Genomic DNA, 25,858 nt, shown 5'->3' with positions numbered 1-25,858 from the left:
TTGAAGAGATCAAAACTCTAGATATTAATGAACCCACTATTTTGGATTTCAAGGAATTTAATTATGGTAATTCCTCTTTGATAGATTGTATTTCCTTGTTGCAATCCGTGCTAAATTCTCCTCATGCTTATAGCCAAAATAAAGCTGTTACTAAACATATCGTCGATGCCTTGACGCAATCTTATGAAGAAAAACTTGAGTTGGAAGTTTCTATCCCTAGAAAACTTTATGATGAGTGGGAACCTACTATTAAAATTAAAATTAAAGATCATGAATGCTATGCTTTGTGTGATTTGGTTGCTAGTGTTTCCACGATTCCAAAAACTTTGTGTGATTTGTTAGGTTTCCATGAATTTGATGATTGCTCTTTAAACTTACACCTTGCGGATTCCACTATTAAAAAACCTATGGGAAGAATTAATGATGTTCTTATTGTTGCTAATAGGAATTATGTGCCCGTAGATTTTTATTGTTCTTGATATAGATTGCAATCCTTCATGTCCTATTATTCTTGGTAGACCTTTCGTTAGAACGATTGGTGCAATTATTGACATGAAGGAAGGGAATATTAGATTCCAATTTCCGTTAAGGAAAGGCATGGAACACTTTCCTAGGAAGAAAATTAAATTACCATATGAATCAATTATGAGAGACACTTATGGATTGCCTACCAAAGATGGCAATACCTAGATCTATCCTTGCTTTTATGCCTAACTAGGGGCGTTAAACGATAGCGCTTGTTGGGAGGCAACCCAATTTTATTTTAGTTTTTTTTCTTTTTGCTTCTGTTTAGGAATAAATATTTGTTCTAGCCTCTGTTTAGATTTGCTTTTATGTTTTAATTAGTGTTTGTGCCAAGTTAAACCTATAGGATCTTCTTGGATGAGAGTTATTTGATCTTGCTGAAAATTCCAGAAACTTTCTGTTCACGAAAACAATTGTTAAAAATCACCAGAACGTGATAAAATATTGATTCCAATTTCTGCTGATCAATAAACAAATTTTCTAGGTCGTCCTAGTTTGGTAGAGTTTTTTGAGTTCCAGAAGTTTGCGTTAGTTACAGATTACTACAGACTGTTCTGTTTTTGACAGATTCTGTTTTTCGTGTGTTGTTTGCTTATTTTGATGAATCTATGGCTAGTAAAAGAGTTTATAAACCATAGAGAAGTTGGAATACAGTAGGTTTAACACCAATATAAATAAAGAATGAGTTCATTACAATACCTTGAAGTGGTGTTTTGTTTTCTTTCGCTAACGGAGCTCACGAGATTTTCTGCTAAGTTTAGTGTTGTGAAGTTTTCAAGTTTTGGGTAAAAGATTTGATGGATTATGGAACAAGGAGTGGCAAGAGCCTAAGGTTGGGGATGCCCATGGCACCCCAAGATAATCTAAGGACACAAAAAAGCCAAAGCATCGGGATGCCCCGGAAGGCATCCCCTCTTTCGTCTACTTCCATCGGTAACTTTACTTGGAGCTATATTTTTATTCACCACATGATATGTGTTTTTCTTGGAGCGTCTTGTATGATTTGAGTCTTTGCTTTTTAGTTTACCACAATCATCCTTTCTGTACACACCTTTTGAGAGAGACACACACAAATCGGAATTTATTAGAATACTCTATGTGCTTCACTTATATCTTTTGAACTATATAGTTTTTGCTCTAGTGCTTCACTTATACCTTTTAGAGCACGGCGGTGGTTGTATTTTTTAGAAATTATTGATCTCTCATGATTCACTTATATTATTTTGAGAGTCTTAAAACAGCATGGCAATTTGCTTTAATTATAATATCATGAGAAATTTGATGCTTGATAATTGTTTTGAGATATAAAGGTGCTAATGTCATAGTTGTGCTAGTTGAGTAATTGTGAAATTGAGAAATACTTGTGTTGGAGTTTGTGATTCCCGTAGCATGCACGTATGGTGAACTGTTATGTAAGGAAGTCGGAGCATGAGGTATTTGTTGATTGTCATCCTTTTTGTGGCGGTCGGGATCGCGCGATGGTTAACTCCTACCAACCCTTCCCCTAGGAGCATGCGTAGTAGTACTTTGCTTCGAGGGCTAATAAATTTTTGCAATAAGTATATGAGTTCTTTATGACTAATGTGAGTCCATGGATTATACGCACACTTACCTTTCTGCAATTTTCTATCCTCTTCGGTACCGTGCATTGCCCTTTCTCACCTTGAGAGTTGGTGCAAACTTCGCCGGTGCATCCAAACCCCGTGATATGATACGCTCTATCACACATAAACCTCCTTATATCTTACTCAAAACAGCCACCATACCTACCTATTATGGCATTTCCATAGCCATTACGAGATATATTGCCATGCAACTTTCCACCGTTTCGTTTATCATGACACGCTCCATCATTTTCATATTGCTTTGCAGGATCATGTAGTTGACATCGTATTTGTGGCAAAGCCACCGTTCATAATTCCTTCATACATATCGCTCTTGATTCATTGCATATCCCGGTACACCGCCGGAGGCATTCACATAGAGTCATATCTTGTTCTAAGTATCGAGTTGTAATTCATGAGTTGTAAGTAAATAAAAGTGTGATGATCATCATTATTAGAGCATTGTCCCAAGTGAGGAAAGGATGATCGAGACCATGATTCCCCCACAAGTCGGGATGAGACTCCGGACTAAAAAAAAGAGGCCAAAAAAAAGAGAAGGCCCAAATAAAAAATGAGAGAAAAAGATAGAAGGGACAATGTTACTATCCTTTTACCACACTCGTGCTTCAAAGTAGCACCGTGATCTTCATGATAGAGTCTCTCGTTTTGTCACTTTCATATACTAGTGGGAAATTTCATTATAGAACTTGGCTTGTATATTCCAATGATGGGCTTCCTCAAATGCCCGAGGTCTTCATGAGCAAGCAAGTTGGATGCACACCCACTTAGTTTCTTTTGTTTGAGCTTTCATACACTTATAGCTCTAGTGCATCCGTTGCATGGCAATCCCTACTCCTTGCATTCACATCAATTGATGGGCATCTCCATAGCCCGTTGATTAGCCTCGTTGATGTGAGACTTTCTCCTTTTTTTGTCTTCCCACATAACCCCTATCATTATACCTTATTCCATCATAGTGCTATATCCATGGCTTGCGCTCATGTATTGCGTAAAAGTTGAAAAGGCTGAAGCGCGTTAAAAAGTATGAACCAATTGCTTGGCTAAAACCGGGGTTGTACATGATATGAATATTTTGTGTGGGGAAGATGGAGCATAGCCAGACTATATGATTTTGTAGGGATATCTTGCTTTGGCTATGTTATTTTGATAAGACATAATTGCTTAGTTAGCATGCTTGAAGTATTATTGTTTTTATGTCAACATTAAACTTTTATCTTGAATCCTATTGAATCTGAACATTCGTGCCACAATAAGAAGAACTGCATTGAAATTATGCTAAAGTAGCATTCCACATCAAAAATTCTGTTTTTATCATTTACCTACTCGAGGACGAGCAGGAATTAAGCTTGGGGATGCTTGATACGTCTCCAACGTATCTATAATTTTTTATTGTTCCATGCTATATTATATTCTGTTTTGGATGATTAACGGCTTTATTATACACTTTTATATTATTTTTGGGACTAACCTATTAACTGAAGGCCCAGCCCGAATTGCTGTTTTTTTGCCTATTTCAGTATCTCGCAGAAAAAGAATATCAAATGGAGTCCAAACGGAATGAAACCTTCGGGAACGTGATTTTTGGAACGAATGTGATCCAGAGGACTTGGAGTCTACGTCAAGAAATCAACCAGGAGAGCAAGAGGCAGGGGGGCGCGCCTACCCCCTGGGCGCGCCCTCCACCCTCGTGGGGCCCACGTTGCTCCACCGACGTTCATCTTCCTCCTATATATACCTACGTACCCCCAAACTATCAGAACAGGAGCCAAAAACCTAATTCCACCGCCGCAACCTTCTGTACCCGTGAGATCCCATCTTGCGGCTTTTTCCGGTGCTCCGCCGGAGGGGGCATTGATCACGGAGGGCTTCTACATGAACACCGTAGCCTCTCCGATGATGTGTGAGTAGTTTACCTCAGACCTTCGGGTCCATAGTTATTAGCTAGATTGCTTCTTCTCTCTTTTTGGATCTCAATACAAAGTTCTCCACGATTCTCGTGGAGATCTATTCGATGTAATCTTCTTTTGCAGTGTGTTTGTTGAGACCGATGAATTGTGGGTTTATGATCATGTTTATCTACGAACAATATTTGAATCTCCTCTGAATTCTTTTATGTATGATTGGTTATCTTTGCAAGTCTCTTCGAATTATCAGTTTGGTTTGGCCTACTAGATTGATCTTTCTTGCAATGGGAGAAGTGCTTAGCTTTGGGTTCAATCTTGCGGTGTCCTTTCGCAGTGACAGCAGGAGCAGCAAGGCACGTATTGTATTGTTGCCATCGAGGATAAAAAGATGGGGTTTATATCATATTGCATGAGTTTATCCCTCTACATCATGTCATCTTAGTTAAAGCATTACGCTGTTCTTTTGAACTTAATACTCTAGATGCATGCTGGATAGCGGTCGATATGTGGAGTAATAGTAGTAGATGCAAAATCGTTTCTGTCTACTTGTCGCGAACGTGATGCCTATATACATGATCATACCTAGATATTCTCATAACTATGCTCAATTCTATCAATTGCTTGAAAGTAATTTGTTGACCCACAGTAATACGTATGCTCTTGAGAGAAGTCACTAGTGAAACCTATGGCCCCCGGGTCTATTTTCCATCATATTAATCTTCCAACACTTAGCTATTTCCATTGCCATTTATTTTACTTTGCATCTTTATTTCTCTTTATTATAAAAATACCAAAAATATTATCTTATCATATCTATCAGATCTCACTCTCGTAAATGACCGTGAAGGGATTGACAACCCCTTTATCGCGTTGGTTGCGAGGTTCTTATTTGTTTATGTAGGTGCGTGGGACTCGAGCGTGGTCTCCTACTGGATTGATACCCTTGTTCTCAAAAACTGAGGGAAATACTTACGCTACTTTACTGCATCACCCTTTCCTCTTCAAGGGAAAACCAACGCAGTGCTCAAGAGGTAGCATGTGGTTAGTCAGGTCGTGGCCGACTCCCTCGCCAGGCTTCCACTTGAAGGTTGCCGAGATACACGACGTGTACATGGTGGTAAGTGGCGAGAGTGTGTGTGAAGAAGTACACCCCTGCAGGGTTATAAATGATCTATTCGAATAGCCATGTCCGCGGTAAAGGACTTCTGGGTTGCCTATACAGTTCATAGACAAGTGAAAGTGGATACTCTAAAATGCGCAAGATAAGCGTGAGTGCTATGGATGGCGTTCTGGTAGGGAGACGGGAGCGGATCCATAGTGGTGTATTGATAAGGTGAATATGTGGACTCGTGTGCGCCACCTCAAAGAGTTACTTGCAGTAGTAGTTCAGGTTAGCCACTGAGTCAAAGCTGGCTTGCTGCAGTTAAACCCCACCATCCCTTTGTTGATAATGTTAGTCTTGTTGGGTACATTTGTACTCACGTTTGCTTAATTTATGTTTTTGCAGAGAGACTTCAGTCTCGCTAGTAGTTCCATGTGGACTTCGACGTTTAGCTTGATACCTCAGCTATGATCTTGTGCCCTCGGTAGGATCTGATAGACAGTCAGGCTTCTCAGCCTTTTTCATTTGTAGATGTCTGTACTCAGAGATGTTAAGCTTCCGCATGTGCTTTGACTAGTATGCTCTGAATGTTGGGTAATGAGACCCATGGTTGTAATATCTCGCTCCTCGGAGCCTATTGAATAAATACTTTGAGTCATAGAGTTTTGTTGTGATGCCATGTTGTATTTACACATATCGAGCATATTGTGTGTATTATTGAAATGCTTGGTATGTGTGGGATCCGACAACCTAGTTGTCTATCCCTGGTAGCCTCTCTTATGGGGAAATGTAGTCTAGTGCTTCCACCGAGCCATGGTAGTCTGCTACAGCCCGGTTTACCGGAGTCCTGTTAGCCCAGTTGCTACTGCTCTGGAACACTTAGACTGGCCGACATGTGTCCTTCTTCGATCCTGTGTCTGTCCCTTCGGGGAAATGTCACGCGGTGTCTTCCGGAGTCCTGTTAGCCTGCTACAGCCCGGATTCCCGGAGTCCTGCTGGCCCAGTTGCTACAGCTCGAATTCACTCGCTGATGACCGACACATTCGTTGCTGGGTCATGTATGCCTGTCCCTGTAAGTTAGTGCCACTTTGGGTTCATGACTAGTCATGTCGGCCTGGGTTCTCTGTCATATGGATGCTAGCCACACTATCATATACGTGAGCCAAAAGGCGCAAACGGTCCCGGGCCAGGTAAGGTGGCACCCGTGGGAATACCGTGCGTGAGGCCGCAAAGTGATATGATGTGTTACATGCTAGATCGATGTGGCTTAGGATCGGAGTCCTGACAGAGCAAGAACCGTTCTTACCTACGCATGAAAACCACAACGATTTTTCGTCAAGTATGTGCTATTTTAACCTTCAACAAGGACCGGACGTAGCCACACTCGATTCAACTAAAGTTGGAGAAACTGACACCCGCCAGCCACCTGTGTCCGAAGCACGTCGGTAGAACCAGTCTCGCGTAAGCGTACGCGTAATGTCGGTCCGGGCTGCTTCATCCAACAATACCGCCGAATCAAAGTATGACATGCTGGTAAGCAGTATGACTATTATCGCCCACAACTCACTTGTGTTCTACTCGTGCATATAACATCTACGCATAAACCTGGCTCGGATGCCACTGTTGGGGAACGTAGTAATTTGAAAAAAATTCATATGCACACGCAAGATCATGGTGATGCATAGCAACGAGAGGGGAGAGTGTTGTCTACGTACTCGTAGACCGTAAGTGGAAGTGTTATGAAAACGTGGTTGATGTAGTTGTACGTATTCACGATCGACCGATCCTAGTACCGAAAGTATGGCACCTCCGCGATCTGCACACGTTCGGCTCGGTGACGTCCCATGAACTCACGATCCAGCAGAGTGTTGAGGGAGAGCTTCGTTAGCACGACAGCATGATGATGGTGATGATGAAGCTACCGGCGCAGGGCTTCGCCTAAGCACTGCAATGATATGACCGAGGTGGATTATGGTGGAGGGGGCACCGCACATGGCTAAGAGATCAATGATCAACTTGTGTGTATATGGGGTGCCCTCCTCCCCCGTATATAAAGGAGTGGAGGAGGGGGAGGGCCGGCCCTCTCTATGGCACGCCCTAGGGGAGTCCTACTCCCACCGGGAGTAGGATTCCCCCCTTCCAAGTAGGAGTAGGAGAGGGAGGAAGGAAAGGGGGGCCGGCCCCCATACGTATTCGGATTGGGCTTGGGGGGGGCACCCCCTCCTAGGCCGCCTCCTCCTCTCTCCCACTAAGGCCCAATAAGGCCCATACACTCCGGGGGGGGGGGGTTCCGGTAACCTCCCGGTACTCCGGTAAATGCCCGAACTCACCCGGAACCATTCCGATGTCCAAACATAGCCATCCTATATATCGATCTTTATGTCTCGAGCATTTCGAGACTCCTCGTCATGTCCGTGATCACATCTGGGACTCCAAACAACCTTCGGTACATCAAAACACATAAACTCATAATACTGATCGTCACTGAACGTTAAGCGTGCGGACCCTAGGGGTTCGAGAACTATGTAGACATGACCGAGACTCATCTCTGGTCAATAACCAATAGCAGAACCTGGATGCTCATATTGTTTCCTACATATTCTACGAAGATCTTTATCGGTCAAAGCACATAACAACATACTTTGTTCCATTTTTCATCGGTATGTTACTTGCCCGAGATTCGATCGTCGGTATCTCAATACCTAGTTCAATCTCGTTACCGGCAAGTCTCTTTACTCGTTCCGTAATGCATGATCCCGCAACTAGCTCATTAGTCACAATGCTTGCAAGGCTTATAGTGATGTGCATTACCGAGAGGGCCCAGAGATACCTCTCCGACAATCAGAGTGACAAATCCTAATCTCGATCTATGCCAACTCAACAAGTACCATCGGATACACCTGTAGATCACATTTATAATCACCCAGTTACGTTGTGACGTTTGGTAGCACACAAATTGTTCCTACGGTATTCGGGAGTTGCATAATCTCATAGTCATAGGAACATGTATAAGTCATGAAGAAAGCAATAGCAATATACTAAACGATCAAGTGCTAAGCTAACGTAATGGGTCAAGTCAATCACATCATTCTCTAATGATGTGATCCCGTTTATCAAATGACAACTCATGTCTATGGCTAGGAAACTTAACCATCTTTGATTCAACGAGCTAGTCAAGTAGAGGCATACTAGTGAAACTCTGTTTGTCTATGTATTCACACATGTACTAAGTTTCCGATTAATACAATTCTAGCATGAATAATAAACATTTATCATGATATAAGGAAATATAAATAACAACTTTATTATTGCCTCGAGGGAATATTTCCTTCACTAAATTCACCAATACACCCTTTTATTCAAAATTCAGTTCATAGAGAGTAAACTCATAAACCATACAACCAGCTATAATAGATTTCATGCACACTAAAAGTGACAACATCTAACGGCCCTCAAGTGTTGTGATACTAATTGCATTCAATGAATTCTCAATGTTCTCCCTTGCTTCTTCACCTTCACAATTACCTATAGTAAAATATACAGGTTGCTTTGGAGTTGGAATTAGTCCACTTTCATTTTCTTTTATAGATAGAACTGATGACATTAGTGGCCTATCACTGGGATGGTCTTGAACACACAAGCGTCCTACGTGAATGCACCGTAAAGCTTCATGAAGTAGGAAACTTGCAACAACTGAAGAGTCCACTAGTTCAGTTGCTTTCCCCTCTTCCCATAATATCCATGCCTGGCCAATAAAACAAAATCATGTTACTATTTTTTAGGGGCCTAACATGTTATTGATAATTGCACATCGTCCATAATAATTACATAGGTTATAAGGCTAGAAAAGTTTGATCTGAGATGAGGCGAGCTGATCTTCATGCCACTAACAATCTCCAAGATAAGAACACCGTAGCCATAAATGTCTGATTTCACAGAAAAGGCACCTCCCATTGCATATTCAGGCGACATGTAACCACTATTTAAAACATGCAACAAGTCAGCAAGGAATGTATATAGTATTATGCACATAATCGTAAAAACTAAAGTTCTATGGGTTTGTTAGTTCACTGGTTACTTACTATGTCCCGACTGTTAGAATTAAACGCATGTTTAATTAGAAGGGAATCTCCCCTTGTTAACTGCTGTACAGTTTCCTGATGGCAACCGACGCACCCTTTCCCTTGGCGTCCTTTGCCCCGACGCTCTCGCGTCCCTTTGTATCATCGCATCCCTACGGGATGTATATATTGTAAGAAATCCTATCAATGAGAACAACTATTCTACTACTTGTCATTTGCCTCTTCCAATTACTTCGAATACCGACGACCCATGTAGTGTTTGCATGGTTCTGGTTTGCACCAAAAATTCTTGCCATACCAAAATCTGATATTTTGGAAGCCATTTCTATGTCCAATAAAATGTTGCTTGCTTTAAGATCTCTGTGAATTATTGTTAATATTGAATCTCGATCAAGATAAAGATGGCCTCTTGCTACTCCTTTAATTATTTTGAATCGTGTCAACCAATCAAGCACATGTTTTCTTGCAGAATCTTTCACGGCCAATATGAAACAAGGCTATTCATTATGAGTATCAATTTGGTTAATGCAAGAATTTAATAGTATGTGATCAATGAACAAGCACATACCAAAAAGAAAGGCATCCAAACTTTTTTTTACGTAAGTATTCGTAGATCAATAGCTTCTCATCTTCCTGTATGCAACACCCAAGAAGTCTGACTAGGTTCTTGTGTTGTAATTTGGCAATTAGCATCACTTCTTTGAACTCCACTATACCTTGTCCGGAACTCTTACTAAGCCTTTTTACAGCAACCTCATTTCCACTTTCCAGTGTGCCCTACATGAGGGCATATTAATGAATTGAGCACGAATTCGAAACCAACTTTTTTGACTTATGTAGTTAATTACCCTTTCACATGAAGAAGTGCATTTAGCCCCTTTTAACTCTAGCCCAGGAGATATTTTTTAATTGTAAAATGCTTGTAAGCTTGGATATCAAAACTAGTGCAAATATTCAACTCGTCCTAAGCCACGTGGATTTGGGCCAATGTGGTATCAAGATGGACATTTTTCATTAATTTGGCATCGACTAGAAGATGTGTTTATTGTTAGGAAACAACAACAATGATAATGATGATGGTGACGAGTGCCTAAGTCATCATCTTTTTCTTGATGATCCTAAGTCATCTACTTATCCAACTGATGCCACATCATCCACATTGATTTTTGGAGCACTTTTAGATTTGGATAAACAAAGCATATTGAGAGTTAAGGGGGCTTTCTTGAGTCAGATACTAGTTGAAAGGTAATTATGTTTGTTCCCTATTCTATCATAAACATGTTCTATTGTAAGTATCACTTTCAACTACCTTGTAAACTTTGCCAAAACCTCCACGTCAAAGAAAGTTGTAATCAACGAAAGAATTTGTTGCTAAAAGGATGTCTTCATAGCTAACAAGTGGAATCTCTGTATTTTCACCTTCAAGTCTGTTTGATGTGCTAAAGTATCCTCGCATCATTTTCTTCTGATTTTCCTTCTTTCACCATTTGCTTGTTGTTTAGGACATCCATTATTGTTCTTAACTCTTCCTGTACTAATGTCATATGTCAAAAAGAAGTGCTTTCGTCAAGGGTGACCGACACGTGGCATCCACCGTAACGGAACGCCGTTAAGCTATCAGGTCCGGTTTTGGATCCGATAACCCGTTAACAGCCCCGACCAATGGGGATTTTCCACGTGTAAAATCATGATTGGCTGGAGGAAACACATGTCGGCTCACGGTTGGGACAGATGTCATCCACTCATTGGACCCAAAGCGCCTATGATACGTCGACACGTGGCACGGCCCAACAGAGGCCCATATAGGTTAAAAAGAGCGGCCAGTCAATGTCCCGTAGTACTTACTCAGGTACTAGTGGGCCAGCCCAATAACGGCCTGCTTAATAAAGGACCGTTTACGACCCGAAGCCAGATCTGGCCCGTTTATTGTTCGCCAAATATTTGGGCCCATTTATGGCCCAAAGCCAGATCTGGCCCATTAATTGTTCGCCAAATATTTGGGCCCAATAACAGCCCAGTGACTTTCGGCCAGTTAGTGGCCCGATGTAGACATGGCCCATTTCAGCCCGGTGTGACTTTCGGCCTGGGAATGGCCTGTGCTGCCCATGGGCCATATATGGTCCGACGGGACATCAGGCCCACAAACGGCTCGTGATAAATGTGGCAATAGTTAAGCCCAACGTGACTTTGGGCCTGTTAAAGGCCTGTCGCATAATTCGGCCCGTTAATGTCCGTACTAAGCTTTCGGCCTCTTAAACGCCCATGATATCAGTGGGCCAACTAAGGCCCGAGATATGTTTCGGCCTGGTAACTGCCCGTGATATAACTGGGCCCAAAAAGGCCCGGTCTACATTTCAGCCTGCTGAAGGCCCGTCGACGACTAGTGAAAATTGAGGCCCAATATGCATTTCGGCCTGCTAAAGGCCCATGGTTTAATCTCGGCCGTAACAGGCCAGTACAATATTCAGCCTGTTAATGGCCCAACGCTACCTGGGCCAGACTAAGCGCTGGGTCTAGAAAAGGCCCAACTAAAATATAGGCCGGTGTAAGTTGTGGGCCTCGCGCAAAGTGTGAAGTCCCCAATAATTCGGGCCCAAGAAAGATGCAGGCCGGCTCAATTGTGGCCCGCTAAACACCAGGCCCGTTAGAGGCGAATGTTTCGGCGACTACATCATATTTTTTTTTCAGATAGCGAATGATGGCAATAACTAGTAGGAATTAAGAACAAACCTACTCTATACAATAAAGAAATTATGGCATAGTAACTAAGAATAAACCTACACTATACAATAAAGGATTTATGGAATATTACATCCACTGGGCATCGAAGTTCGCCACCAGTGATCATAATGCGCAACGAAGAAGCGGATTACAAAAACTGGGCACCATTGCAGCGTAACAAAATAATACTGAACCGAGACCACTTCCAAGACAGTTCAAGAAAGGTTAGCCTTGCGCGGGAACTGCTGCGCAAGCTGCTGAGCAAGGCTGTGAGACCGGCCTAGCATGTCGGTCATAGCTTCCAGGTGTAGCTGTTTAGCGATGAGGTTCTCACTGGTGTTCACCGCAATCTTTCTTAGAGATAGGACTTCAAGTCAAAGTTGAGTTGCAGAATGCCTTTCTGCTAGAACTTCGGACTGAAGAAGTCGAACTGATTCCGACAACTTGTCTGACTGCTAGTCTCAAGTAACTTGAACACTACATCAAGACAAGACTTTGGGGTTGTCTCGCTATCTTCAAGATGTTTTGCCTTCTTTGCTGCAATATATGTTGGGTTTGTCTCACAACCTTCAGCAGATTGGTGCATGCCATCAGGCATATCACCCTGAAAAAAAGCAGAGAGATGACAGGTTTTGCACGTGTATAAACAAAGATGATAACTGTGCTGTCAATTCCATCCAATTTCAAATTAGAAAATAAAGAGTAAGTTCAAAATATCAATAGCATAATTTGGCATTGTTCATAATGCAGGGAGCTTCACCACACTACTGGATTACCATGTCAACATAACAAGCATAGATGAAGGGCAAAGAAAATCATTGTATCTATTTTGGTTAATGTGCATGGCATGTTGTTCATATCATCAGCCACATCAGTAAGATCAAACAGGAGATGACAAGGTGCAAACGTGGGCTGCTTCACCACACACTGGATTATAGATCCACAAAAACAAGCATACATATAGGGAGTATTGAGTAATGTGCATGCTATGAATAAGGAATTTGGTTTTACAAGTAAAACTTAGAACTTACGGTTCTTGCGAACATGCATTTTAGTAGAAACAACAAACTAAACAGCAGTAAACGATAGGGAGTATGAGCAAATTAAACAGTAGTTGAGGATAAAGGCTTTAGAAGGACTGACTTACATTAACAGTTAACACCGGCTCTATAATGCCCTTCTCCATGTCAAGGGAAGGATAACTCAAGAATTTCAGCACAAAATCTTCTTCAGAAGCATTGCCTGTACTCTACATTGTGTAGAGAGTAATTATAGATATGATAATACTGGAAGGGATAGAGGATAATGAAGATAAGATGCAGATTGATGCTACATAATCAACAACCAATCCCTGGAAGTACAAGCATCACAGGACAAAATGTACTGACAAGAGCAATGGGCTACACTTCTGCACTGGCATTGTCTGTGTATTCTACTTTTTGGTAAGATTAAATATAGATCTGATCTTTTTAGTAAATGGTGGGCGAGGGAGATAAGATGCAGAATGCTAACAATGAACCAATCCCTCTTCCCATAATACAAGAGTGTTTTGAACACTGGTGTACTGTACAAAACGTTCTTATATTATGGGACGGAGGGAGTCGCTGTTAATGTATGTATAGTGATAGACGACGTTCAGTCCTTACAAGAGGACTGCAGAGCTAAACCTCTTCAAAAGCATTGGGTTGATTCTAAATTTATGTAAGAGTCCATACGGATCTTATAATGTCCACCAAATGGACGATAACGAGGCTAACATGTGCAGTGATGCTACATAATCAAACAACTATGAAAGTAAGTATGGTCATACATGGCAAGAGGTACTCACAAGAGCAATGCAGTGTGCAGTATCGTTGCGAGATTCTATGGTCCCTTGAGAATGAATGTTCTTCTGCTAACAGTTTTCGTACAAGTGAGACGTTAAGGCAAATGCAGAAATTTAGTTCAAATTGTGATGTGATATCATAGATAGTACCTTACGCTGCAGCCGAGACCAATGTGTAACAAGATTATTCCAGTCACCGTCAGATAAATGTAGCACCGGAAACTTTACAGAAATTCCGTTTAGAGGCTTGCCATCGAAGTGCGCTTGCCTCAAGTAGGAACGATACTTCATCAACGAGTGCTTGAAAAGCGCAACCAACTCTTGCTCGTCTTCACAATCCAGTTTGGTCCTCGCCTATTTAAAAGAATGAAATCTTGTGTCTTCCGTCAGCAGAAACATATGCAGTAATGACCATGAATAACATTAGTACATTACTTACGCGTAAGTTGCGGAGGAAGACTAGAAATTGTTCTGTGTCTGCGGTATAATATTTCCATGAAGGAAAGATGCGCAGAAAGTTCCTGACAACAATATAAGCTTTGTCTTCTAAACTGGGAAGAAATGGAACATGGGTCCTATTTGCTGCAATTGGGGCTCTCTCTGGTTCAAAAAGGGATTTGACAACTGGATTTGGTGTACTCTTTGCTAGAATGGGGGTTTTGCGTCGTAGAGCTGGTGCTATGTCAATTGGCATAATCATAATGTTTGCTGCAGTTGGGGTCTGTTGAGTTGGGGCATCAGAAATGACCAGTGTAGTAGGGCTAGAGTCTGCTAGAGTTGGGGTGTTTTGTGGGTCAGGTGATATTGCAACTACACCTAATGGGCTATTTGATTTATCAGGTGCCACTACCTTTTCCAAATACTTTGCTTGTGCTTCTCCACGATCAGCAATTGCCCTCTTCCTTTTGAACGTCTGATACACAAGAACATCATTTGAATGGATAAATATGGTATGATGACAGATGGAATATGTACTGAAAATGGATAGGCGGGGCGTATTCACATACACGATGTGTAAACTAAGCTAATGGTAGTTCAACAAAGTAGAAGTAATGCAAAGCATCAGTTGCAAGATATGTGCAACAAATATAACCTTGGAAAGTTAGAGCAAGCACCTTGATGGGTGAATAAGATAGGGCATCTTCCTCTAACTCCTCCACTAGGGAGCTACATTGACTTAGGTATCCCTCTAGCTCAGAATCACTGTTAGGATCATATTCTGATCATGAATCTGTAGGTGGAGAGCGTTTGCATTGCATTGCATCCAGACTTGATTTCAGTTCCTTAATGCCAAGTTTGACATCCATGACATTGTTCTGCTTTATTCCTTTCATGCGTGCAAGCTCATAATCATTATGATGCTGTTCAGAATCTGAGATTCATGAAAACATAAAAAGTAGTCAGATTATCTATGGAATGCATTGCGGATTCAACTCGAAGAGTGTCTCCCTATAAACCTCTTGTAACGCCCGGATAATTATGCTACAGTAAACCCATGCTAATGATGCCATGTCATCACTCTTACTGTTGCTAATCCTCATTGGCTTTCAAACATCTTTCAAATTTCAAATCCAAATCAAATTCAAGATTCAAATTTATCAAACATGCAAACTAAAATGTTCAAGTTGTTGCAAATAATCATTTGGTAATATTAGTGGAGAAATCATCTTTTTACAAAATGATTAAATGCTCTAAGGTTAAATAAAACAGTAAAGTTTTTGAAAGAAAAGAAAACAAAAAAGGGGAAAAGAACCCCCCCTCACCCTTGGCCGCTTGGTCACCTGACCCACCAGGTCGGCCCAGCAGCCAGCCCAGCTCCCCCGCACCAGACGCCCTTTTCCTCGGGCGCACCCGACAGCACCCGCGGTCGCCGCCGCACCCTCTCGCCGGTAGCGCCGGGAGGGAATAAGGGCGACAGCCCCGCGCCTCCTCGGGCTCCCCTCCCACTCCCCTCGTCCACTTCCCCCCTCCACCTCACTCGCTTGCCCGCTCCCCCTTTCCTTCCTCCTCTGCTCGCAGCCCAGCTCACGCCCGTCGCCGCGCCGCACCGTCGAAGCGGCCACCGGCCTCCCATCTCCACGCTGACGGGCCCAGGAGGACCGCCGCCGTCCGCTCCGTCGTCCACGCCCACGCGCAGGAGCTGGGAGCCCCTTCACCGCCGGGCCAACCCTTCTTCCTCCGCTCCGGCCACTGCGAGCTCGCCAACGACTCTGGCCACCTCGACTCTCCCTCGGGCCTTCCCAGCAATGGCGGTGAGCACCACGTGCTCCCCCTCGTCGTACCCCTCGTTTTCTGCGCCCGTAGCTCGCCGCTTCTGCCATGGCCGAACACAGCGCCTCTGTCGAGCTCCTCGTCGTGGCCACGCTCGCCGATGAGCTCGTCCGAACTCGCAGTCGTGCTCAGCACGCGCGTAGGGCCCCGTAGCGCTAACTAGCTCGCTCCGCCGTGCTGTGTATCGTCGGATCCGCCCATGCCCGAACTCTGGCGTTGCCTCCGCCGCTCGCCATCGCCGTCTCCGGCCGTTCCCGGTCAAGCCGCCGCCGCAGCTCACATCGCCAGCGCGCATGCCCCGCCCTGCTCCCCCCACACGCCTGCCACATCCCGCATCGGCCCGGCGTGCCTCGCTGCATCGCCGCGCGCGCAGCCCCACCCCGCGCCTACCCACCTCCTCTTGCTAGCGCCGCTCGCGCTCGTCACGCCTTGCTCGCCTGCCGCAGTTCTCGCGGCTGGTCGCGTCCCCTGGCCGTGCGCCAGGCCCTAGGCCGCGCCACGCCAGCGCCCCCGCTGGCCTCGTCGAGGCCATGGCCTCGCCCGGGCGTAGCGCCCCTCGGGCACGGGCGCCCGCCCGTTAACCCGCCCCTGCCCGCTGGCCTTTTGCCACTCGCCTATGGGCCCCAGCGCCCTGGCCTAAAAAATTAATTAAAATTAGTTAAATGGATTAATTAATTAATCAACGAATTAATTAACTTAATTAATTTAGATTAATTAACATAACTTAATTAACCTGTCTAATTAAGCTAGCTAACATTCTATGACAATGGGACCCCTGTCAGTTTGACTGGTCAACAGGTCAAAGTTGACTGCTGACATCACTCTGACCTCATGCTGACATAATTATTCATTTTCTCTCGAATTTAATAATTGATAATAATTTTAGAAAATGGCTAAAACAATAATAAATCATAGAAAATAATCCGTAGCTCGGATGAAAAAGTTTTATACATGAAAGTTGCTCAGAACGACGAGACGAATCCGAATACGCTCCCCGTTCATCTGTCACATGCCCCTAGCATAGCGAACATCGAACTTTTCCTCTCTGGTTCGTCTGTCCGAAAATGCCTAACTCCGGGAAAACTTTCCGGACGTTATCCCCCTTCGCCGGTATCGTGTAACACTTTGTTAGAACACCCCTAGCTCTGTGTATTGTCATGTTATACACTTGTTTGCTCTGTATATACAGTTTCTTCCCCCTCTTCTCTTCGGTAGACCCCGTGACGGCTGCCGATGCCGCTGTGATCGACTACGTCACCGACGACCCCTCCTTCTTGTCTGAGCAACCAGGCAAGCCCCCCCTTTGATCATCCCGATATCGCCCATTCCATTCTCTCATGCTTGCATGAGATTTTGCTACTGTTGTTGTTTGCTCCTATTCTGATGCATAGCCTGCTTTTGTAACCTGCTCATTGTACCTTACCTGCTTATCCTAAACTGCTTAGTATAGGTTGGTTAGTGATCCATCAGTGACCCCCACATTGTCATTGTTGCCCCTGCTTCATCATCGATGACTCGATCAACGTGATCGAGGACCAGAGCCTGATACCTCGCATCACATCACGCCCCTTTTTGTTGCTCGACTCTGCAGAGCTACTATCGAGTGCTGAGGGTGATCCCTCATAACGCACTCCTAATGATAATTCTGTAGTGTAGCTATTCGGTCGTGGTCATCGAGGGTGATTTCCTCTTTCACCATTCCCGATACGGCTCTGTCGTGCAACACCTCAAGTGTGAACCTCGAGGGTGGTCCCTCTTACGTTCACCTTGATGATTACATCGAGTGGAATCCTCCGTGGGTGATTCCTCAGGTTTTCCCCTTGATGTTTGGACACACGGTTACCTTGACTTTACTTAAGACCTTTGTTGAAGTCGGGTTGGCCCTGAGGGGTACCCGTGAGTTGATGTGAAAGTCGGGCGGGCCCGTTGAGCACCCGCGAGCTTTCTACATGGCACGGCCGGGCAGTCTGGGCCCTTGCCGTAAGTCCATGAGACGGGGCGACGGGGTCACATTATCGTGAGTCTCCGCTCGTCTCTGCGAGCCCCCAATGCACTAACAGGTTTCGGTATTTGTTCTGAGTTGGCCTTTGGCCTTTGCTCACTAACCACCACGCGAGAATAGATATGGGCCTCGACGTCGCAGTATCAGCCGAAGCTTTGTCAGACGTCCAGTTCAACACTACGGCACGGTCGGATCGTGCTGGCTATCCGAGGCGATGCTAGTATCCACCCTGCTCGCAATGACCCGGAGTGCAACGGGCGATGGGCCCAAGACCCCGGGGCACTTAGGATGTAGACCGGCGGGGACCTCTCTGCTGAGCCTAGGTAGGGCTGCGACGTGTTGATCTTCCGAGGACGGGCATTGACCCCAGAAAGGTGTGTCCGGCCAGAGTGATCGAGCGTGTTGGGTAACGTGGTGCAGCCCTGCAGGGAAGATATATATTTGAATACCGTGTCCACGGTAATGGACGTTCAGACTTGTAGGATCTTATATAACTAGAAATGGATACTTGCGATATGTGATGGATATGTGGCTCCGAGATTGCTTTCTCGTAGGGAGTCGAGGAAGGATCTCTGGCCGTTGATGTTACAACATGCTTGTTAAATATAAACTGCTATTCTTTACTCTTCTACATGCTACAAGATGCTTGGAGCTGCTTGAAGATGCTAGTCTTTGATAGGCTAGGCCTTCCCCTCTATTCTGGCTTTCTGCAGTTCAGTCCACAGATACAGCCCTTCCATTTGATACCAATGCATACTTAGTTTAGATCTGATGCTTGCGAGTACTTTGGATGAGTACTCACGGTTGCTTTGCTCCCCCTTTTCCCCCTTCCTTCTTCTTTCCGGTTGATGCAACCAGATGGTGGATCCCTGGAGCCAGATGCCACCGCCGACGGATACTACTACATGGAGACCGCCGACGACTAGGAGTAGTTAGGAGGTCCCAGGAAGGAGGCCTTGCCTCTTCGATCGTTGATTTTTGTGCTAGCCTTCTTAAGGCAGCCTTGTTTAACTTGATGTCTGTACTCAGATATTGTTGCTTCCGCTGACGCTTGTGTTTCGACCTTCTGTATTCGAGCCCTCGAGGCCCCTGGCTTGTAATATGAAGCTTGTATTGTTTTATTTGTGTCTAGAGTTGTGTTGTGATATCTTCCCATGAGTCCCTGATCTTGATCGTACACATTTGCGTGTATGATTAGTGTACGGTTGAATCGGGGGCGTCACAAGTTGGTATCAGAGCCGCCTGCCTGTAGGAACCCCCCTTTCTAACCCCTTGGCCGAAGTTGAGTCTAGTCTTTGAAAAATTGATTGACTAACATGGCTGTGTGGCTTACGGGCCCACGTCGCCATTGGGTGGTATTATGATCTTTTACTCCTCATCTATACTCTGGGACTCTGATCTCTCTTCTATTCGGGTCAAATGATTTTGCTAACTCTATCCTAGGTTCTCGTGATCACATCCATCCGGAGTTTTGTAATATGCCTTTCTTGAATTGAGGGCCAGGATCTGCTACACATTGTTCACGGGCCGCAGGATCCTTTTATCGAGGGCACCCTGCGTCGTCCCCTGCAGATTCCTTGCTCTAGTGCTTTTCTCTGACGTGGATGTAGCCTTGCTATGTCTCGTTGTTGTATCCCTCCATCGCGTGCCAGCGTGCCGCCTAGTATGTCTAGGATGATTCTCTTGTCCGAACTGATACTAACGTGTAAATGGCTCCGTATATGTATATGTATGTCTTTAATGACTACTGTTTTGTACATACTGCGCCTTTGCTCATTGTTCAAGTTACATCATGAATGACTCCATACACCTGCTCCAACCTCTTGTTAAAGCTACTCCCTGATGTTTTTAGCAGGATGGCTGACGATCCTCCACCTCCACCTTATATTGCCGCAATGATGCAACAGTCTGAGCTAAATCGTCAGTTTATGACTAGGGTAATGGCCCACTTTCCAAACCAGAATGCTCATCAACAGCCTGCCCCAATAACACTGCTAGAATTTGTGCGCCTCAACCCATCCATTTTTCGTAACTCCACCAATCCTATGGATGCTGATGATTGGCTTCGTGACATCCTGTTTGAGATGGAGTCAGCTAATGTTGCCCCTGCCAGTTATGTCACCTTTGCGAAATTTCACTTGAAGGGTCCAGCTGCTCAATGGTGGGAAAGCCACAGGGGTATGCTGCCGACAGAGACTGTAACGACTTGGCAGGAATTTCAGTTAGCCTTCCGTGCACGACACATTCCCCAAGGTATGATGAACCAGAAGAAGAAGGAGTTTCGCAAACTCTCACAGGGCACAATGACTGTGGACGAATATCAGAGGAAGTTCCTTGAATTATCTCGCTATGCTGCGGATGACGTCTGCACTGACGCTCACAAGCAAGAGAAATTCCGTGAAGGACTGCGTCCCGATATAAAACTTGCAATTGTTGCTCATGATTGCGCAGACTTTGCGACGCTTGTCAGCCAAGTTTTCCGAGCTGAAACTGGTATGACTGAGTACCAGGAATCGCTCAAGCGTACTCGAGATGTTGGCTCATCCTCGAGTCAGCCTGCTCAGAAACGTCGAGTCGGGATCCCACACAATGTTCATCATCGACCTGCTCCAACAACAAGACCATCTTATGTTGCACCTCGCCTGCCTCCGCCACTGAGACAACTAACAATTCAGGGTGGACAGTCAGGACACCTTACCCTCGATTGTCACCAGGGCCAGTCTCAGGATGCACCACACCCTCCTGTTAGTCGTAAAAAGAGTTGTCGAAACCGCCGATTCAGAAACCGTAATATCATACTGGCTGCTATTGTACTTGGCCATGCCAATCATGTCGATGCTGAAAAGGCTCAGGAGGAACCGACTATCGTGCTGGGAACTCTCTCTGTTAATTCAGTACCAGCCTCAGTTCTCTTTGATTCAGGGGCTTCGCATGCCTTTGTGTCCCAACAATTTGCTCAAATGCACGGGCTAGGCATGGAAGAATTACCTACTCCTCTAACGGTTCAATCCCCGGGATCCAGGTGGCAAACCACTATGGTAAGCCCTCACAATCAAATCGAGATTGGAGGTCTAGTTTTTCCGGCTTCTCTCATTGTCCTCGGACCTTCCAACATAGACATCATTCTTGGTATAGATTGGTTGACCGCCCATAAAGCTAAGATCGACTGTGCCGCCAAGACAGTACAGCTCACTCATCCTTCTGGCCAGTTGATCAACTACTCAACTCAGCTGGTCCAGGATGCCGAGAATCAGATATATGTTCTAAATGCATTGAATGCTTCACCTCTCGAGGGAATAGAGAACATTCGAGTCCTTCATGATTTTTAAGATGTCTTTCCAGAAGAACTTCCAGGAATACCCCCTGCTAGAGCTGTTGAATTCATCATAGACTTGAAGCCGGGTACTACTCCTATTGCCAAGCGGCCATACAAGATGCCACCACATGAACTCCTTGAACTTAAGGAGGAAATCGACAAATCTCTTCACAAGGGATTCATTCGTCCTAGTTCCTCTGCTTGGGGAGCACCTTCTCTCTTTGTCAAGAAGAAGGATGGAACTAATTGTTTGGTCCAAGATTACCGACCTATCAACCATGCAACAATTCAGAACAAGTATCCGCTTCCCAGAATCGATGACCTGTATGATCAACTTGCTGGTTCTTCAGTATTCTCTAAACTTGATTTGAGGTTGGGTTACCACCAGATTTGGGTTCGTGAAGAGGATATTCCCAAGACCGCCTTCGTTACTCGCTATGGTTCATACGAGTACACCGTCATGTCCTTTGGCTTGACAAATGCTCCAGCCACCTTCTCTTGTTTGATGAACTATATATTCATGGAATACCTCGACAAGTTCGTCGTGGTTTATCTGGATGATATCCTTGTGTACTCCAAGAACAAAGAGGAACATGCTGAACATCTTCGTCTTGTTCTAGAAAAACTTCGAGAGCATCAACTATATGCTAAGTATTACAAGTGTGAATTCTGGTTTCCCGAAGTGACCTACCTTGGGCATGTCATCTCCAAGGATGGTATTGCCGTTAACCCCGAACGAGTTCAGGCTATTCTTGATTGGACTCCTCCGAAGAATGTCAAACAAGTCAGAAGTTTTCTTGGACTCGCCAGCTATTGCCGTTGATTTGTCGAGAACTTCTCCAAGATCGCCAAGCCCCTGATTGGTTTGCTTCACAAGGGCGTCAAGTTCGAGTGGACAGAAAAGTGTCAGGAATGTTTCCAAGCACTCAAAGACAAGCTGACTTCTGCCCCAGTGCTTGCTCCGCCTGATACTAAGAAGGATTTCGTCATTTACTGCGACGCTTCACGACAAGGATTAGGCTGTGTCCTAATGCAAGAGCGTAGAGTGATTTCCTATGCCTCTCGTCAATTGCGCCCTCATGAAGAGAACTACCCAGTTCATGACCTCGAGCTTGCTGCTATCATACATGCACTAAAACAGTGGCGACATTACCTTCTTGGTAATTGTTGCGAGATCTTCACCGACCACCAAAGTATGGAGTACCTGTTTACTCAGCAAGATTTGAACCTCCGTCAGTAGAGATGGATGGAGATCGTAGCAGACTTTGACATCGGTATTTCCTATACACCAGGCAAGGCTAATGTAATGGCTGATGCCTTGAGCCGCAAGTCATATTGTAACCATCTCGAGGTTCACAAAGTTCAGCCCTCGCTTGTTGAAGAATTCAGAAAGCTGAACCTCCATATTGTTCCTCCGGGTGCACTCACTCCCCCTCCTAAGGAGTTCCGTAAGATGAACCTCTGTGTTGTTCCCCAGGGTTCCCTCAATACCCTCGTTGTCGAACCAGATCTCGTGGAGAGCATCAAGAGACTGCAGAAGTATGACTCTCAAGTTGAGAAGATTAAGTGCCACCTCGCAGAAGGAAGGCCCTCGTTCTTCACTGTTGAAGATGATGGCACCTTGTTCTTTAAAGGTCGCCTAGTGGTTCCTTCAAAAGACAACCTGGATATGACTCGGGAAGTTATGAAAGAAGCTCATGACACTCCGTTGTCTATACATCCCCGTAGTACCAAGATGTACCAAGACATTCGTCAGAGATTCTGGTGGTCAAATATGAAGCAAGACATTGCTCGTTATGTTGCTGAATGTGACATTTGCCGTCGTATCAAAGCAAAACATCAAAGGCCCGCTAGAACTCTACAACCTATCTCTATTCCTGAATGGAAATGGGACCATGTTGAAATGGACTTCATCACGGGATTTCCCAAATCGCAGAAAGGTAATGATGCTATAATTGTCGTCATTGACCAGCTTTCCAAAGTTGCACATTTTCTGGCCGTCAAAGAAACCATAACTGCTAGTCAGCTGGCAACCCTCTACATGTCCAGAATTGTTTCACTCCACGGTATTCCACTGGTAATCAGCTCAGACCGTGGCAGCTTATTCACTTCAAGATTTTGGGCAAGTTCCCAAGAAGCTATGGGAACTCATCTGTCATTCGGCACCGCTTTTCACCCTCAGTCTCAGGGACAAGTTGAACGCGTCAACCAAGTTCTCGAAGACATGCTTCGAGCTTGTATTATTTCCTTCAGCAAGGAATGGGAGGAATCTCTCCCGTATGCTGAGTTCTCCTACAACTATAGCTATCAAGCTAGTCTGAATGGCTCCCTTCGAAGTGTTATATGGACGAAACTGCCGAACCCCTCTGAACTGGTCAGAAACTGGGGAACGTCCACTCTTCGGTCCGGATATTATCCAACACGCCGGAGAACAAGTCCGCGTCATTCGCGAGAATCTCAAGACTGCTCAATCACGTCAAAAGAGTAATTATGACCGTCATCACAAAGACATGGTCTATCAACCTGGTGAAAAGGCCTATCTTCGAGTCAGACCAATGAAGGGTGCACACCGCTTTGGGATCAAGGGCAAGCTAGCTCCTCGCTATATTGGTCCTTTTACTATTCTCGAGAGGCGTGGAAAAGTGGCATACCAGTTGGAACTTCCGTCGAACCTTTCTCAGGTTCACGATGAGCTCCACGTGTCTCAACTCCGCCGCTGCTTCAAGGACCCAATCCGAGCAGTGGATCATGAAGTGCTTGAGTTGCAACAGGACCTTTCCTATAAAGAGCATCCAGTCCGCATTCTCGACCAAGCTGAATGCCGCACACGTCAGAAGGCGATCAAGTTCCTCAAAGTCCAGTGGTCGCATCACTCTGAAGACGAAGCCACTTGGGAACGCGAGGATCGCCTGCGTGATGAATACCCAGCTTTGTTTCCTTCTACCTCCTAAATCTCGGGACGAGATTTCTTTTAGTGGAGGAGAGTTGTAACGCCCGGATAATTATGCTACAGTAAACCCATGCTAATGATGCCATGTCATCACTCTTACTGTTGCTAATCCTCACTGGCTTTCAAATATCTTTCAAATTTCAAATCCAAATTAAAGTCAAGATTCAAATTTATCAAACATGCAAACTAAAATGTTCAAGTTGTTGCAAATAATCATTTGGTAATATTAGTGGAGAAATCATCTTTTTACAAAATGATTAAATGCTCTAAGGTTAAATAAAACAGTAAAGTTTTTGAAAGAAAAGAAAACAAAAAGGCGAAAAGAACCCCCCGCACCCTTGGCCGCTTGGCCACCCGACCCACCAGGTCGGCCCAGCAGCCAGCCCAGCTACCCCGCACCAGACCCCCTGTTCCTCGGGCACAACCGACAGCGCCCGCGGTCGCCGCCGCACCCTCTCGCCTGCAGCGCCGGGAGGGGATAAGGGCGACAGCCCCACGCCTCCTCGGGCTCCCCTCCCACTCCCCTCGTCCACTTCCCCCCTCCACCTCACTCGCTTGCCCGCTCCCGCTCTCCTTCCTTCTCTGCTCGCAGCCGAGCTCACGCCCGTCGCCGCGCCCCACCGTCGACGCGGCCACCGGCCTCCCCTCTCCACGCTGACGGGCCCAGGAGGACCGCCGCCATCCGCTCCGTCGTCCATGCCCACGCGCAGGAGCAGGGAGCCCCTTCATCGCCGGGACAACCCATCTTTCTCCGCTTCGGCCACCGCGAACTCGCCAACGACTCCGGCCACCTCGACTATCCCACGGGCGTTCCCAGCAACGGGGGTGAGCACCACGTGCTCCCCTCGTCCTACCCCTCGATTTCTGCGCCCCGTAGCTCGCCGCTTCTGCCATGTGTCACAGCCCCAGATCAGCCCTTGTCTGACTTTGCTTGTTCCTCATGCATCATGTTTAAATTTTGCTTAAACTTGAAATAGGGGTGATCAATCCCTAGCACCCAAAAGAACTCAACTAGGTTCAACTTAAAAACATTTTCAATGAACCCAAATGCCCTTTAGAAAAGTTCATGATTTTCGATAAAGGTAAAAACCTCTGCCAAAAATGATAAACATATTTCTAGGTCATTTTTGGATTTTTGAATTAACTCATATTGTATTTGAATTGGGGCATTTAAATCCTATAAATATTTTAAATGCTCTAATAATTATGAAACTAGTTGAGGGCTGTTGGAAATATTTTCAAAAGTGCCCACAATTTTTATCAGGATTTTACAAAATGAGTTAGTATTTTTACTAATTCAAAATAGATCAAATAAATAGAAAACAGAAACAATTAAAGGAAAGAGAGAGAAAGGAGTATTACCTGGCGCTTACCTGGACTGGGCCGGCCCACCTGGCCCATGCCAGTCACCACCCACCTTTGCCAGTAGGCAGAGGAGGGGGACAGCGCACCGCCGCCGAGCACGCGCCCGCGCCACCTCCTGCTTCCCCGGCCCCTCCTGGCGATGCCACGACGACGCCCCGAAGCTCCTCGCT

The 25,858-nt window shown here is 45.2% G+C and overlaps 1 pseudogene; it reads right to left on the bottom strand.

Moving 5' to 3' along the window:
• Positions 1-8,598: 8,598 nt before the first annotated feature.
• The window catches only part of LOC109744968 (receptor-like serine/threonine-protein kinase SD1-7), a 112,615-nt pseudogene continuing 95,355 nt past the window's right edge, over positions 8,599-25,858 (bottom strand).

This window comes from Aegilops tauschii, chromosome 2 (genome assembly GCF_002575655.3).
Source record: "Aegilops tauschii subsp. strangulata cultivar AL8/78 chromosome 2, Aet v6.0, whole genome shotgun sequence".
Lineage (NCBI taxonomy): Eukaryota > Viridiplantae > Streptophyta > Magnoliopsida > Poales > Poaceae > Aegilops > Aegilops tauschii.
Note: the sequence above shows the minus strand (reverse complement) of the source record. Positions and strands in the feature narration are given on the sequence as shown.